Source organism: Mustela putorius, unplaced genomic scaffold (genome assembly GCF_011764305.1).
Source record: "Mustela putorius furo isolate JIRA1106 unplaced genomic scaffold, ASM1176430v1.1 tig00003853_pilon_pilon_pilon, whole genome shotgun sequence".
NCBI classification, from domain to species: domain Eukaryota; kingdom Metazoa; phylum Chordata; class Mammalia; order Carnivora; family Mustelidae; genus Mustela; species Mustela putorius.
In genome coordinates this window covers 84,650,982-84,666,905 of record NW_025422005.1, presented here as the reverse complement: position 1 = coordinate 84,666,905, position 15,924 = coordinate 84,650,982, and the positions used below count along the sequence as shown (strand labels likewise).

The 15,924-nt window shown below is 40.9% G+C and overlaps 1 long non-coding RNA gene across 1 annotated transcript in view; it reads left to right on the top strand.

Annotated features, from left to right (window-relative positions):
* LOC101687890 overlaps positions 1 to 13,488 on the top strand; it is a 35,140-nt gene extending 21,652 nt beyond the window's left edge. Inside the window, exon 4 of the long non-coding RNA XR_001176770.2 lies at positions 13,060 to 13,488. This is a non-coding gene — a long non-coding RNA (uncharacterized LOC101687890). The remainder of the gene's footprint in view (positions 1 to 13,059) is intronic.
* The last annotated feature ends 2,436 nt before the right edge of the window (positions 13,489 to 15,924 follow it).

Below are 15,924 nucleotides of genomic sequence, written 5' to 3'. Positions count from 1 at the left end.
ACAGACACAGAGATGGGTACAGGTGCATTATTTATGGAAACATATATGCCTGGTGTAGGAGTGATGACAATGCCGATCTCATCTTGTTCATGTTTGGTCCATGCCTTCTCTTGGGACTACATATTATGGGCCCTTTGGAGATTAATACACATAACTACTTTAGAAATGCCTGCCAAGGCCGGGATTGAGGGAGGCTTATTGTGGCCTCCTGTGAATTTGTTAGAGATAACGTAGTCTTTTCCCTTCCTGATGCACAAGTGGTACCATGAGATCTAATGAAAGGTTAGCTGCTAGTTAGGTGCATATGAGCCCTTTGAGGTGTGTGTGAACCCTTTGATTTCATGAGAGTGCTCCTCCCCAAATGTCCCCTTGCTCTATATAATTTGTGGGCTGATGTCTGGACTTTGCGGAGAGTAACTATGCAGCTGCCATGAATCATCCTCCACCCAATCCCCTCCATTGTTAGTTGCCCTGAATAAAACTGTGGAGGCCACCTGGAGTTGCCTGCTTCCTGTTCCAGTCTCAAAGAGCCTTTTCAGTTTGGGGGATGCTTTATTGTCTCTCCCCCACCTTCCAATACCTGGGACACCCAAAACGGAGTCCCCCTCTTGGTGGGTGTCCAGCCAAAAGACATAACTGAGCCAAAGCATTGGGAAAGGAAGAATCTTACAAGTAAAGGAGGACACCAGGGATGGGGGATAGTTCCCAAGGCAGTGTTTCCTCAAACAGCAAAACCCGGGAAGTTTTAAGTTAAGGATGCATGTATATTCATGAAGGTGGGCGTGTTCAATGGGGGAATTCAGCATGGGATTGGGGCAAAAGGTGGACTTAAGAGTCCAAGTTTTAGTTGATTGAAATTACAAGGGCTGGCAAGGGTTGGCATTATCAGTCCTCTGGCTCCAGTTGGTCCAGTATCTGAGTTTAAATCCTGCAAAGGTAAATCAAGAATATGTGTCAGGTCAGTTTTTACTTTTGAACCAGCTTTGCGAGTTTTATAGCTGATTTTTTGTTCCTGAGCTGATAGTAGCTGTTCATTGTTGCAATCTTATGTTCCTTTAAAATCATTGTCTACTGGGTTCTATTTTGCAATTTCAACATATCCCAGGAAGTTCTGCAAAAAAAATGTGCTTGGTCAAATAGTGCTGGGCAGCCATAGATCACAAGATGGCTAGGAGCCTAAGGTGACTTTTTTTCTTTTTCAAGATTTTTTTATTTATTGGAGAGAGCACAAGAGAGGGTGCATGAGCAGGGCGAGGGTCAGAGAGGGAAGCAGGCTCTTCGCTGAGCAGTGAGCCCAATGTGGGGCTCAATCCCAGGACTCTGGGATCATGACCTGTGTTAAAGGCAGATGCTTAACTGACTGAGCCACCCAGGTGCCCCTAAAATGAAATTTCTTATGTCAAGAAAGCTAAGTCTTATCTTTCTTTCTCCAAGGACTGTCAGGGAACTTTCTTCTTCAAGTTTAACAAACAGTTAAAACCAAAAATAGACAAAACCACTTAACTCACATTCTAACTAAAGCCCATTGTTCTTTTTTTGTTGTTGTTATTGTAATTTTTTAAAAAGATTTTATTTATTTATTTAACAGACAGAGATCACAAGCAGAGAGAAAGGAAGGGAAGCAGGCTCCCTGCTGAGCAGAGAGCCCAATGCGGGGCTCGATCCCAGGACCCTGGGGTCATGACCTGAGCCGAAGGCAGAGCTTTAACCCAGTGAGCCACCCAGGCGCCACCAAAGCCCATTATTCTTATTGCTTATGGCACTTTCTTGATGCATTGATGAAGATGTTTGGCAAAGGCTAGAAAATTCCAATTGCCAAGCCAGAAAAGGCCAGATAGCAACAGAATGGTTAGAAGAGGTCTCATTCTCTGCTAAATGCATACCAACCCCCACCCATGATCACACACCCTCTGCCTACTCTCTTGCACGTACCCACCCCAACCTCTCCCTGTAAGACTCTAGGTATCCATCTTGCGGGTACAGAGATTCAGTTGCTAAGGCCTGAAACTGCCACCTTCCCTTGCTATCAGCGCCCAAAATAAATTTCTTCCTTTCTCTTTTCCAAACCCTGATCTCTTGAGTTACTGGCTGCTCTTGTGATGAGTTTATCTGAGTCCGTTCAGCAGGTATGTTGGCAAACTCAGGAACTATTCTTTTGATTTGTCCCCCCCTCCTGGGGAATCCCCATGATGGAGCAGGTGGTCATAGCAAGTGTGCCTGGACTTACCTTTCATTTCCTGAGTGAGTGGCTAGGATAGATCAGCTGTAATAGATCTGTTGGAAACGGGACCCCTAATTCTTTTGGCTTACAATAGCGAGCTGGAAGTTGGGTCAGTTTTTAGAGCACTAAGACAAGAGGTACAAAGACTAGACCTATCAGAAGACCCAGCATGTGCAAATTTATGTGCGGGAGTAATTGGGCTTAAGGGTTGGAAATTGGAGGAAGTGTATAGATTATTTATTAATTAGTCATTTTATTAATCAATTAATTAAACAACCTTTTTGTTTTAGTTGTTTGCTAAGCAGAGGAGTCATAAGGTCTAGTAAGATATAGATCAAGCCCACAGTGATTTTATAGTTTCCTATGGAAAAAAGGTGAGCATAATAAGTTAACTGAAGGTAAAAAAAAGTAAGTTAACTGAAGGGAAAGTAGGAGGGCAGGAAGGAGGTGGTTAGAGGAAAATGCGGGGGCCGGTGTTTGGAGGTTGGGTAAATGGGTGAAGGGGATGTTGGGGAGAAAAAATTTTTCTCTGTACTTCAAAGTATTTTTAACTGGTCTAGGAATTAAATTGACAGGAGACACGTTAACAGGAGAAGGTCAAATTTCTCCATTATTAGGTGGAACTCCACAAGAATATGAGGCCCAAAGGCAGTCAGGTACTTGAAGCTTATGTGCCATCCAGAACTAAGGAGAGAGGGGTGGGCGTAGGGGACCTCAAAGGGAAAAAAAGCAATTCACAGGAAGGTGAAAATGAATAAATGTGTGACAAACAAATGTCTGCTGGGCCTACAAAACCAATGGGATTCAGAGAGGAATTTTAACAAACGGACTTTGCTAGGTTCCTTGCAGTCGGCCACACAAAGTTTGCAACATACTGTATCTATCTATGATGATAGTTCCTTTCCTAGAACAGTTCTAACTAAATTTTTTCAGGCAGTGATAGGGAAGTACAAAGGTTCTTCCTGATCCTTTTGTTTCTTGTGCAAAAAAATCAGTTAAAAAATAATCCATATTCTGGGTTGCCTGGGTGGCTCAGTCAGTTAGGTATCTGCCTTCAGCTCAGGTCATGATCTCTGGGTCCTGGGATAGAGCCCCGTGTTGGGCTCCTTGCTCAACAGGAGTCTGCCTCTCCCCCTGCTCATGTGCTTTCTCTCTGTCTCAAATAAATAAAATAAAATCTTAAAAAAAAAATCCACATGCCAAAAAAGATATATTTTGGGGTGGCAAATTCTGCTCCCCTAGGGGTCAAAAGGTACAAACTTAATAAATAATAAATGTCATTGAGATATAATGTGTAGCATGGTGACTACAGCTAATTTGGAGATTGCTAAGGGAGATCTTAAAAGTTCTCCTTACAAGAAAATAAATTCTATAACTTTGTGTGGTAATAGATATTAATTAGACTGATTGTGCTGATCCTTTCACACTATATACAAATATCAGATTATGTTGTATAGCTGAAATTTACATGTTGTATATCAGTTACATCTCAGAAAAAAGTAATAATAGCATTGTTACTCAACAGAGAGTTTTTATTTTATTATAAATTTATTTTATTTAAATTCAATTAATTAGCATACAGTGTATTATTAGTTTCAGAGGTAGAGGTCAGTGATTCATCAGTTCTATATAACACCCAGTGCTCATTACATCATGTGCCCTCCTTAATGCCCATGACCCAGTGACCCCATCCCCCATCATCCTCCCCTCCAGCAACCCTCAGTTTGTTTCCTATAGTTAAGGGTCTTTTATGGATTGTCTCTCTTTTTGATTTTGTCTTATTATATTTTTCCCTCCCTTCCTCTATGATCCTCTGTTTTGTTTCTTAAATTCTACATATGAGTGAAATCATATGATAATTGTCTTTCTCTGATTGACTTATTTCACTTAGCATGATACGCTCTAGTTCTATCCATGTCATTGCAAATGGAAGATTTCATTTTTTTGATGACTGAGTACTATTCCATTGTGTCTGTACAGACACACCCCACATCCTTTTAAAAAAAAAATTTAATTTATTCATTTGAAAGAGAGGGTGCACAGGAAAGCATGATCAGTAGGGAGGGTCAGAAGGAGAAGAAGCAGCACACACCCCACTGAGCAGGGACACCACCACCCCTCTCCCTCCCCCACCCTGGATGCGGGGCTCAATCCCAGGATCTCAGGATCATGACCTGAGCCAAAGGCAGATGCTTAACTGACCAAGCCACCCAGGTGCCCCCAAACCTTCTTTATCCGTTAATCTGTTGATGGACATTTGTGCTCTTTCCACAGTTTGGCTACTGTAGACATTGCTCTTATAAATATTGGGGTGCAGGTGCCCCTTCAGATCACTAGATTTGTATCTTTGAGGTAAATAACTAGTAGTGCAATTGCTGGGTCATAAAGTAACTCCATTTTCAACTTTCTGAGGAACCTCCATGGTGTTTTCCAATGTGGCTGCTCCAGCTTGCGTTCCCACCAACAGTGTAGGAGGGTCTCCCTTTCTCTGCATCCTTGCCAACATCTGTCATTTCCTGACCATTTAATTTTAGCCATCTGTCAGGTGTGAAGTGGTATCTCATTGTGGTTTTAAATTCTATTTCCAGAGTGATGTTGAACATTTTTTCATGTTTATGTTGGCCATTTATTTCCCTGTCTTCTTTGGAGAAATGTCTGTTCATTTCTTCTGCCCATTTCTTGATTGGGTTATTTTTTCTTTGGGTATTGAGTTTGGTAAATTCTTTACCGATATTGGATACTGGCACTTTATCTGGTAAGACACTTGCAAATATCTTCTTCCATTCACCCAACAGGTTGTCTTTAGGTTTTGCCTACTGTTCCCTTTGCTGTGCAAAGGTCTTTATCTTGATGAAGTCTCAATAGTTCCTTTTGCCTTTGTTTCCCTTGCCTTTAGAGATGGTTCTAGCAAGAAGTTGCTGCAGCTGTCCAAGGTCAGAGAGGTTGCTGCCAGTGTTCTCTGCTAGGATTTTGATAGATTCCTGTCTCACATTTAAGTGTTTCATCCATTTTGACTTTATTTTTGTCTATGGTGTAAGGAAAAAGTCCAGTTTCATTCTTTTGCATGTAGTTGTCCAGTTTTCCCAGGACCATTTGTTGAAGAGATGGTCTTTTCTCCATTGGATATTGTTTTCCTGCTTTGTCAAAGGTTAGTTGGCCACAGAGTTGAGGGTCCATTTCTGGGTTCTCTGTACTATTCCATTGATCTCTTTGTCTGTTTTTAATGCCAGTACCATAGTGTCTTGATTTTCACAGGTTTGTAATAGAGCTTGTAGTCCAGAACTGTGATGTCATTGCTTTGGGTTTTTTTTCCAAACTTCATTTGGCTACTCAGGGTCCTTTTTGATCCCATACAATTTTTTTTTTAAGATTTTATTTATTTATTTGACAGATAGAGATTACAAGTAGGCAGAGAGGGAGAGAGAAGAGGAAGCAGGCTTCCTGCTGAGCAGAGAGCTCGACGTGGGGCTTGAACCCAGGACTCTGGGATCATGACCCAAGCCAAAGGCAGAGACTTTAACCCACTGAGCCACCCAAGTGCCACTCCATGCAAATTTTAGGGTTATTTGTTCCAGCTCTGTGAAAAATGTTGATGGTATTTTGATAGGGATTACACTGAATGTATAGATTCTTCCAGGTAGCAGAGACATTTTTACAATATTTGCTCTTCCAATCCACTCAATAGAAATTTTTGAGTTCAAGTATTTTTACTTAATTTTTTCCTTTGTGTTGCCTCACTTTATTTATTTTTTAAAAATTTATTTATTTGAGAGAGAGTGGGGAAACGAGCAGGAGGGGCAGAGGAGAAGGAGAGAGAATCACAATGGACTCCACACTGAGTGTGGAGCCCTGTGTGGGGCTTGATCTCAGGACCCTGAGATCACAACCTGAGCTGAAACTGAAAGTCGAATGCCCAAGTCCTTTGTGTTGTCTTATTGAGTTTGATTTCAACTTGATATTGGCAGAGGAAAATAAGTACAAAAACAAAGAATAGGTAACTTTGGCTAAGAGAAATATCGGTCTTTATAATTAAACTGTTTTACCAAAGCTAAAAATATGTATAGATGTTCTTTATAGAGCTTAAAATCTGAGGAGAGGCATTTAGGTTATAGGTTAACTATAGGTTAACTATAATAGTTATCAACCTAACTATTAGGTTGAAACTTTATTTCCAACTAACTGTGAGACTTCAGGTCAGTCATATAACTTCCCGAATCTTTATAACTTTCCTGATCTTTAAAGTAGATGTGTATGGGGAGAAAGAAAAATAAGAAAAGAAAATGAAGGGAACACAGAAGAAACATGTGGTGGGACAGTCCAGAGACATGAACCTGCCTGAAACATTTGGATCACTGCAAAGCATTTTCAGTGGTAGGAGCTGGAGAGGCAAGCAGCAATCATATTCTCAAGGGCTTTGAGTGATATATGTAGAGGTGGAAAAATAATTTTCCCTCTACCATGTAAGGGTTAAGGACGGGCTGTCCCAAGATGGGATACTTTGGCATGAAGATTATTTTGAGTTAAAAAGCAACCAAACCCAGTAGATTCAGGAAAAGCTCTCTACCTCCCCCTAAACTGCCTAAAAATAGTATAGATAATTTGCTTTAGGAAATTTATCACCATAGATAACTTCATTATAATATGAACTAGGTACAGTAGGCAGGGAGGAACCTAGCTAGTTCTTTGATCAAAGTCCTCCATGTCCCATTGTTACTGAGTGGTGCAGCAAACCATTGTTTACCAAATATTTATTCTTTTTCATCTTTTTTTGAATTACATTCCTTCTTTTTGAAGTTCCCAGACCCCTATGCCTTTCTCCATAGTTCAGGATGACATATATATCTAATTCTGCCTGTTTTTGAAATGTCCACATCTGTGTGGATTTCTTGTATGGAAGAAATTAAGTTTGCTTTTCTCCCATTATTCTGTCCTATCTATGTCAAGTTGATTTTTTTGTCCAGCTAGAAGGGTCTTGAAATGGACAGGAAATTCTTGCTCTCCAATACCTGGTGTGGTTGGTGGCAAGATACTTTTAACTTGTTGGATGTCATTCACCCCAGACACTGCTGTAGCTGAGAGATACATGGCAAATAGTTGGCAGAAGGTAAGATTTCTTACCATGTCAGTTTCCGGGAATCGCTGTCTGTGGAATCTGAAGGAGAGAGGTGGTATCTTCTTTCTCTCTTTCTAAATTTAGATTAGCAGGAGAAAATGCTTTTGGAATCAGTTCCTTGGTCTCAGTGATTCTTTGTTTGAAATTAGTAGAGTATTCTCGTTTTTGATCCATTTCCTCCTAGGGATGGTCTTTGTATCTCTTCGTGTCTTTTATGTCTTATGTCATAAAAAGGACAGAACTCGGGCACAGCCTTATAATCCTGCTGTTGGAGCTGACCCCACAGACTGGTAAATTCACAGTTCTCATCAGACCAGAGTCTGCTTAGACAAACTTTGCTATGGCTTACAGTTTGTTGCTGAGGGACAACTTGGGAGCCAAAGCTGCAAAATTGGTGGGCATAGATTGAACACTTAATAGCTGTTAGAACACTTGCCACCGCAAGAAGACTCCCCTGTTACGATAAGTTGGTCATGGGTTAGATGAGCTGGGACTCCCATGGGTTGGGAATGGGTTAGACTGACACTAGGTCACCTGCCAAACTCACGAAAACTTCCTTGCAAAGAGGAACACTGTAAAACAACACACAACCCTATGACACATCCCTCTGAAGTATGAGTTTGGCACCAAGAGACCAAAGACTTAACTAAAGTTGTTAAAGTGCATCTATTTTTCCTTTGGTCTTGTTCTGTGTCCTAAGGGCTTGGCTTTGTGACTAGTGAGAATATCCTCTTTGGTCTCTACTATCTGGAGCGTGTACTTAGTGGGATGCCCCGGGGTGGCCACTTGCATAGACTGGGGATCTGAGTTTCTTTCTCTCTCCAGTTGTGCCATCTCACAGGAGTGTTTGCCACGAGAGATTCTAGCCCAGAGGGGCCTTTGTTGTCTGAATGTTTGTTGCTTGTTAGTGCTGGAAAGTCTCATTCCAGAAACTTCTGCCCAGTGTCAGAGGTCAGGGGGTCTGTGAGTGGAGGGGTCTCAGGATTTCATGGGAGACTGGAGGAGACACTGTTTTCACCATGGCATCCTCACTTATTGTACAGCAAAGGGCTTTTGCTTACTTAGATTAATTTTGGGAGTAAACTTTTGGATCATGGGGACTACATCATCTCTGCTCTCTCTGAATGCCTTTGCATCTTTGGTTAAGCCATTAAAAGGCTGATTGGTTTGAGTTGCTATTAATCCTACTCATCGATGACTAAGTGATGGATCCTTTAAATTGGTTATGTTTTTAAAGAATTACATATTTTATGGAGAGCTTTCAATTGTCTTATTAGTATAATAGCTAGCCTCAGGGACTCCCTTGACGAATGAAAAGAACAATAAAAATCAGACTTAAGATATGAATATAAATGTTTGCATCTCATGTAAATTCCTCTTCTTAAAATCCAGCCTTATCTACCAGTTTTAACTTTTCTTCCCCTACAAGATTTACAGGGGGCACTCCAGCCTAATCTCTATGTTTGAAGAATACAGGTTGTTCATATAGATGTTGGATGCTAGGAAATGAATTTAACAAAATCATCTGAGACTGGCATTAAGGCTCACTTTACTCCTATCTTCCAGGGCTCTGTGATCAAGGCATTCCTATGCAATGTCCTTTGCTGGTGTATTGTAGCTCCCCCACTGTATCTCCTGGAGAGTAACAGGTCTTTTAAATTATAAGGCCTTTTACCTCTATTTTCAAAAGATCTTACCAAATTTAGAGAGCAATGCAAAAGATTATTTGACTGTATTCACAACTTCCCCTTCATATAGGAAAAAGATGACCAAAATTTCTTTTAGGACTTCCTACAAATGATCTGCAAAAGGCTAATATTCAGGGGCTAATAGAAACCAAGGTTAAAATAGTGCACCCGGAACAAAGGCTTTTGTTAAAATGCTTTATACAGATTTTACAAAGATAAATCTTTTGATTCTCACTTTAGTTAAAAACTCTCTCATATACAAAAGAAGAGTGAATTTAGTTTAAAAAGGAACTATTACGGCTGTAGTTTCAGTTATTTGGGGAATTAGAAACAACTGTTTTTGCCTTACAAAGTTCTACAAAACCAAAAATGCAGCTCTAGAAACAAGTCAAAGCCCATCTATTTTTACCAATCCCCAAACCTTGCCTGTTCTTCTCAAAATGTTTGTGGATATTATAAAAGATCGTGATATTGGAATAAAATTGTCCAATACTTGCAAAAAAAGAAAGATTTTACATTATTCTTCTATCCCTTGAAATTATAAATCTTATCTTGTCTTTAAAATGTAAGCATAGTCCATAATCTCCTGAAACTGAAGGGGGGAAAAAAAGGAGATGGGGGTGGTGGCGGAGGGAAGGGGTGGGGTGGAGAAACCTTTTAAAAATACAAATTGCCCAGACTCTAGCACCTCCAAAAGACAGACATGCTCTAAATATCCACCTTGGAGAAAACTTAGACACTCCATCTGTGTTTTTATCATGTAAATTTTCTACCCTAGCTTTGCTAGTACCTAAGAGCCATTCTTTGAAACCCAAATTTTAGGGAGAGCTGTTTCATTGAGGGGGAAAAAAAGTGTCTTTGGAAATTGGACCTTTACTACCCTCTTCACAAATATTAGTAAAACCAGTATAAGATTTTGGTTGCATCTTGGTTGTGTATTTGTATGTGTGTCCAGATATGTTGTAGATGTGAAATATTTTCTCTACATCTGGCATTGCTAAAATTAATTTGTAAAAGAGTTCTGCTTGATTAAAGACAAGCACTTGTAAGAATTTGGTATTCTAAAACTAACCTAAATGTTTTCCAAGTTCCCATGATCAAGGGAAAATATTCAGTATTGAAGCTAATTTAAGATTGTTGGTTTAATTGAAAGAGATATGTCTTTATAGTTATCAGCATTAAATATAAAACTTTTATTCTGCTTATATTATAAAAGTCAAATAAGTTTATGTTGTTTCTGTTGTAAAATTTGTCAGAAAGAAAGAATAATGATTGACATTGTCTAATGTCTCATGAAGCTTTATGGGTAGTCTAAATAAACATTATTGTAAATAAAATAGACATTTAATAAGAAGATTTGCAGGCAAAACTTTTTTTTTTTTTTGAGTAGGCAAACCTTTAAATGGTTCCCAAAATCTTTGGTAACCTGACACTTTAAAGTTGTGCTGACGTAAGTGATGAGTAAAGTTATATTCATTAAATATCTTGATCATTTTCAAATAAGAAAGTAATGAAACATTAGGTACTGAACATGGTTTATCTACTTTTATTACAGAGAAGTTAAAGATAAATTTATGTCTTTTAGTAAACATGTCTTAATGCTTATAAAAAGATCATATTATGGGGCGCCTGGGTGGCTCAGTGGGTTAAGCCGCTGCCTTCGGCTCAGGTCATGATCTCAGGGTCCTGGGATCGAGTCCCACATCGGGCTCTCTGCTCAGCAGGGAGCCTGCTTCCTCCTCTCTCTCTCTCTGCCTGCCTCTCTGCCTACTTGTGATCTCTCTCTCTGTCAAATAAATAAATAAAATATTTTAAAAAAAAAGATCATATTATGAAAAAGCACATTTCTAGAAAGTATGAAATATATTCATAAACTTGCCAACCCAAAGAATTCTGGTGTGAGAGTTCACAATTGGTTATGTAGGGGCACCCCAAGGGCAGGCCACCCCACGATGGGTCACTTTGGTGGCATCGATGACGTTTTAGAATGTAGGTGAGGTCCGGAGCTGACTACCAAGAACAAATTCTTAAGACCTCTCTGGTGCAAAAGGTGATTTTATTAAAGCACTGGGCAGGACCCGTGGGCAGAAAGAGTTGCTGCTCTGGGCTTGTGAGGAGCGGTCACTTATATACTTGCAAGTTGGGAGGGGTCAGGGATAGCGTAAGTCTCTAAGGAATTTTGGAAGCAAGGTTTCCAGGCCCTTGGGGGGCTAGCTGTTGTTGGGAAAGGTCACTTATTACCCTCTAATAAGCCTCAGTCATGAGTCCCTTCAGATGTATATCGGTGGGCCATATGATTGGGGATGATTGCCAAAACAGATCCTGGGCAGTGGAGAGATATAGGAAGTTTCCAAAGGAATTTTTATACGTTAAAGTAGACTTACAGGATCCTGATTGTGGTGGGAGAGGCGGTCAGGCTAGGATTGCCTTTTGCCTTTAGCAAACTATAAAGGTGGAGGCAGTGGAATCCCTAGGGGAATGTCACTCTGCCTGTTTCAAGGACTTGTCAGTGGGCTCTAGGTAGTAAGGAAACTTAATAACTTTTCTTCTGCCTCTGTTTTCCAATTCAGCATGAATATTATTTTTTTTAAGATTTTATTTATTTATTTGACAGACAGAGATCATAAGTAGGCAGAGAAGCAAGCAGAGAGAGGAGGAAGCAGGCTCCCTGCTGAGCAAAGAGCCCGATGCGGGGCTCGATCCTTGGACTCTGGGATCATGACCTGAGCCAAAGGCAGAGGCTTTAACCCACTGAACCACCCAGGTGCCCCAGCATGAATATTAGTTTGAGTCAAAAGCCAGAAGATTCAGGAAAAGCTCTTTATTATCCTCCTCAACTGCCTGCTTGTACCAAGAAGAGAGCTATTAACAGAGATTCCTCTTGAATCTCTTTACCTGAGAAATTTATCTGCATAATAGGGGAACCTTTGTTTTCTACACATCTCCTCTGACCTTCCTGGCAATGGTCCTTCTCCCTTCTGCATCCTCAAACCCCTTACCCTTCTCCTAGGCTCACATAAGCTTCCTATTGCTTCACTGCCTTTGGACTTTCCTGTCCGTGGTGGATTCCTTGTACATACTAAATGAAATGTGATTTTCTCCTACTACTCTGTCTCATGTCAATTTGATTCTTAGTCCAGCTAGAAGGGCCTTGAAGGGGACAGGAAATATTTCCACCCTTCCTTTCCTCATAAAAAACCCTCACTTTTCACCCTGCAAGTGGGATACAACTTGGATTACTCCCTGTATCTGGGCTCCCTAAATTGCGATACTCTGACTGCAAATAAAACACTCGTTTGCCTCATGGTGTCTCTTTAGGATGCAGTTTTTGAATGTAGGTGAGGGTCGGTGGGGTGAGGTCTGGAGCCGACGACCAAGGAAGAGTTCTTGAGACATCTTTGGTGCAAAATGGTGGTTTATTAAAGCACGAGGACAGGACCTGCGGGGCAGAAAGAGCTGCTGCTCTGTGGTTGTGAGGGGTGACTGATTATAAAAGATCCGTTTGGGGGAGGTAAGGAAAAATGGAGGTTTTCAAAAGAACTTTCATATGCTAAAGAGAACCTTCAAGATACCAGAGGCCTTGCCAGCATCAAGTTAAGGTTGTTTTTCCCTCTAGTAAGGCATTAACATTAAGACATTGGGGAGCTTCCCTCTGGAAGTTAGGTTATTGAAAAGAATGGGTATTTAGAGCGTTGGGTGTTATACACAAACCATGAATCATGGAAAACTACATCAAAAACTAATGATGTACTATATGGTGACCTATGTAACATAATAAAAAATAATAAGCATAGTAAGAAAAAAAAAAGATTGCTTTTTTTCCTTGTAAATCACTAAGGCATTTGTAAACTGAGGGAGGCTCTTGTCCAGCAGGACTGTAATTTCTACATTTGTTTTTTCCTTCCCTTAGTTTTAGGGTAAGCAGGAGTGCCTGAGGAATGTCACATATATCCCACCTTGGAAGGGGGGGGTTGTTTGTGGGGTGTCAGCTTGTGTTTTGTCCGCAGCTTGCCCTCTGCTCCCTCATTTATTTTCAGGTTAAATAGTCCACACAGGAGGCTGAGTATACAGTACCAGAGCCATTGGAAGAAACTAGGAGAAGGTGGAGTCACAGATGCTAAGAAAATAATATCAAGAAACTCGGGAGTGACCAACGGTATCCAGTGCCACAAGAAAATCAAGATGAGAGAAAATTATCTTTTGAGGTGGAGAAGGCTTACATTTTAATTGAAGCACCGTGTTGTTACCCGACGCTCAGTAAGCCTGTGTCTGAGACACCGGTTTTGAAACAAAAGAAGCAGCCCTAGGAGCCTTGGTGGCTCAGTCAGTTAAGTGTCTGCCTTCCTCTGAGGTCATGGTCTCAGGGTCCTGGGATAATGTTAGGTCGGCGGGCTCTGGGAGTGCAGGAGGAACAATAGAAATGACCGCCGGTCCCGCCATCTTCCAGCCTCCTCCCCTGCTTTCCTTCACCCTTGACTCTCCCGCCAAAAGGATGTATGCCCAGGTCACGCCTCCATAGGTAACCCGATACCTATGCAGGAAACAGATAAAAGACTCCCACCAACTCCCTCCCAGTGCGACTTCCCCCACTCTGCTTTCCAGAGTCTGGGGAACCTCGCCTGGCACCTCCTCCCAGAGCAACTTTCCTGGCTCCCCTTCTCCTGAGCCCTGAAACTTCATGGGAGAGTGTCTTTAATAAATCTTGCCTTGCACCCACTTCGCCTGGTGTTGTGTTTATCTCACCTGTAAAACCTTACAGATAGAGCCCTGCATCAGGCCCCCTGCTCGGTGGGGAGTCTGCTTCTCCCTCTCCCTCTGCTGCTCTCTCTCTCAAGTAAATAAATAAAAAAATCTTAAAAAAAAAGAAAAAGAAAAAAGAAAGGCAGCCCAGGAAGAAGGCAGGGGATTATTCCCAAAGCTGCCTTGCTTACGTTGAGCCTAGGGACAGATTATATATGTTTGGGGAAGGAAATGAGTTCGTGAGAGGAGGGTGCAGTGTTTCTTGAAACCTTCAGGGAGGGTGGCTTGAAGCAGTTTGGAGGTGTGCATTCTTTCAGACAATGAGGAGCCATTTGGGACCTGGTACGATTAGGTATGTCAGATAATTCAAGACAAATGTTACTGTTTGGTCCCCTTTAGGTTTCTACAATCAGTGGGTGAGCAGGAAGTTGCAGGAAGTTGGAGTGGAAAAAGCAAAGTTAATGATTAATAAGATGTGCATAAAACTGTAATTAAGTAGGGAAAAAACAGAACGTGGAGCGAAGTGAATAATGCAACTAATACAACTAGAGTTGTACTCATGCTTTGAAAACAGGTCTAGGAACCAAGCATCTGGCCTCACCTCCTGCTTATATTCTTCTGCCTGGTCTAGTGGCTCTACCGGAAATTTCTACGTGTTTACTTTGTGCCTTCAGATACTCAAAGTTCATGTGCAGCTGCATATTTAGATCTATTGATTAACTTGGCAGTATTTGGTAACGAGCAGGATGACTGGGTTGATTCTCCAACAGGTCACCCGCTTTAATGCAAAGCTAGTCTGATAATAAGCGCGGTCCTGTCACTCAGAGCTAGGAGATAACAGAAAGTATGTACAGATCTCCCACAACTTACTGTTACTGATCTATCATAGCTGCTAACCTAGAACATGAATAGGGAAGCCCTGGCCAGCTGCTGTGACAGCCCCTCAGTCCCAGCGAATGCCCTGGGGGCTGGAAAGCTTAGCTCCTGGCTGGGATTGCCAACACTCTTGCTGAAAAACTTGAATAAACTAACTGGTCACCAGAGAAGCTGATCACTCGAGAGGCTGGGGTTTAGAAAAGAGAAAGGGAGAAATTTATTTCAGGTGCTGGCAGCCTGGGCAGGTGGCAGGCTCAAGCCTTAATAATCAACTTTTTTGCCTTCCAGATGGACACCTTAAGTTCTACAGGGAGAGGTTCAGGGGGGTATACGCATACTTCAGTATGACCAGTGTCTTTATAAAATGGGGAAATCTAGGTACAGAGACATACACAGAGGGTGTCATATAAATGAGACACAGGGAGAAGATAGCCACCTACACGTCAAGGAGGGATATATGGAACAGATCCTTCCCTCACAGCCCTTAGAAGAAACCTATGCTAACACCTTGATTTCAAATCTCTAGCCTCCAAACAATGACTTTCTGTCATTTAAGCCACCCAGTTTCGGGTACTTTGTTTGGCAGTCCTACAAAACTAATATAAGTGGTTTTCAGGGTAGGAGGTGAGGCAAGGGTTAACTACAGTGGGTCACAAAGGAACTTTTTGAGGTGATGGAAATGCTCTATGTCTTGATTGTGATGGTTACATGATTGATGGAATGTGTTTGTCAGAAATCACAGAACTCCATGCTAAAAAGGGAAAATATTATTCCTTGTAGAATTATACCTCTAGGAACCTGACTTGAATATATTAACAGAAAAACTAGATTAAAAAATTTACTTTTAAAAATTAAAAATTAGAAAAGTGACCCAAGATGTATGTATGTATATTAACATTGATCATAATAACAACACAGCAGAAGAAAACACTGTGTCCCAATATTAGATTCTTTGAGCATTAGAGTTACCCTTTCCAGAAACAAGATTCTTTCCCTGATGGACCTTACATTTTAGCAGATGAGACAGCCATTATATAAATAGAGAAGCATAAATATATATATATATATATATATTTATTATAGTGAAAAATGTGTATATTTATATATCTTTTTATATATATAAAATGTCAGGTCGTGATAAGTTCTGTGAAGAACATAAAACAGAATAAGGGGGATAGGGAATTAAAGGAATTCTTATTTTAAAGATTTATTTATTTAGTTTTAGAGAGAGAGAGAGTGGGTGGGAGAGAGGGCCAAAGGGAGAGGGAGAGAGAGAATCTGGAGCG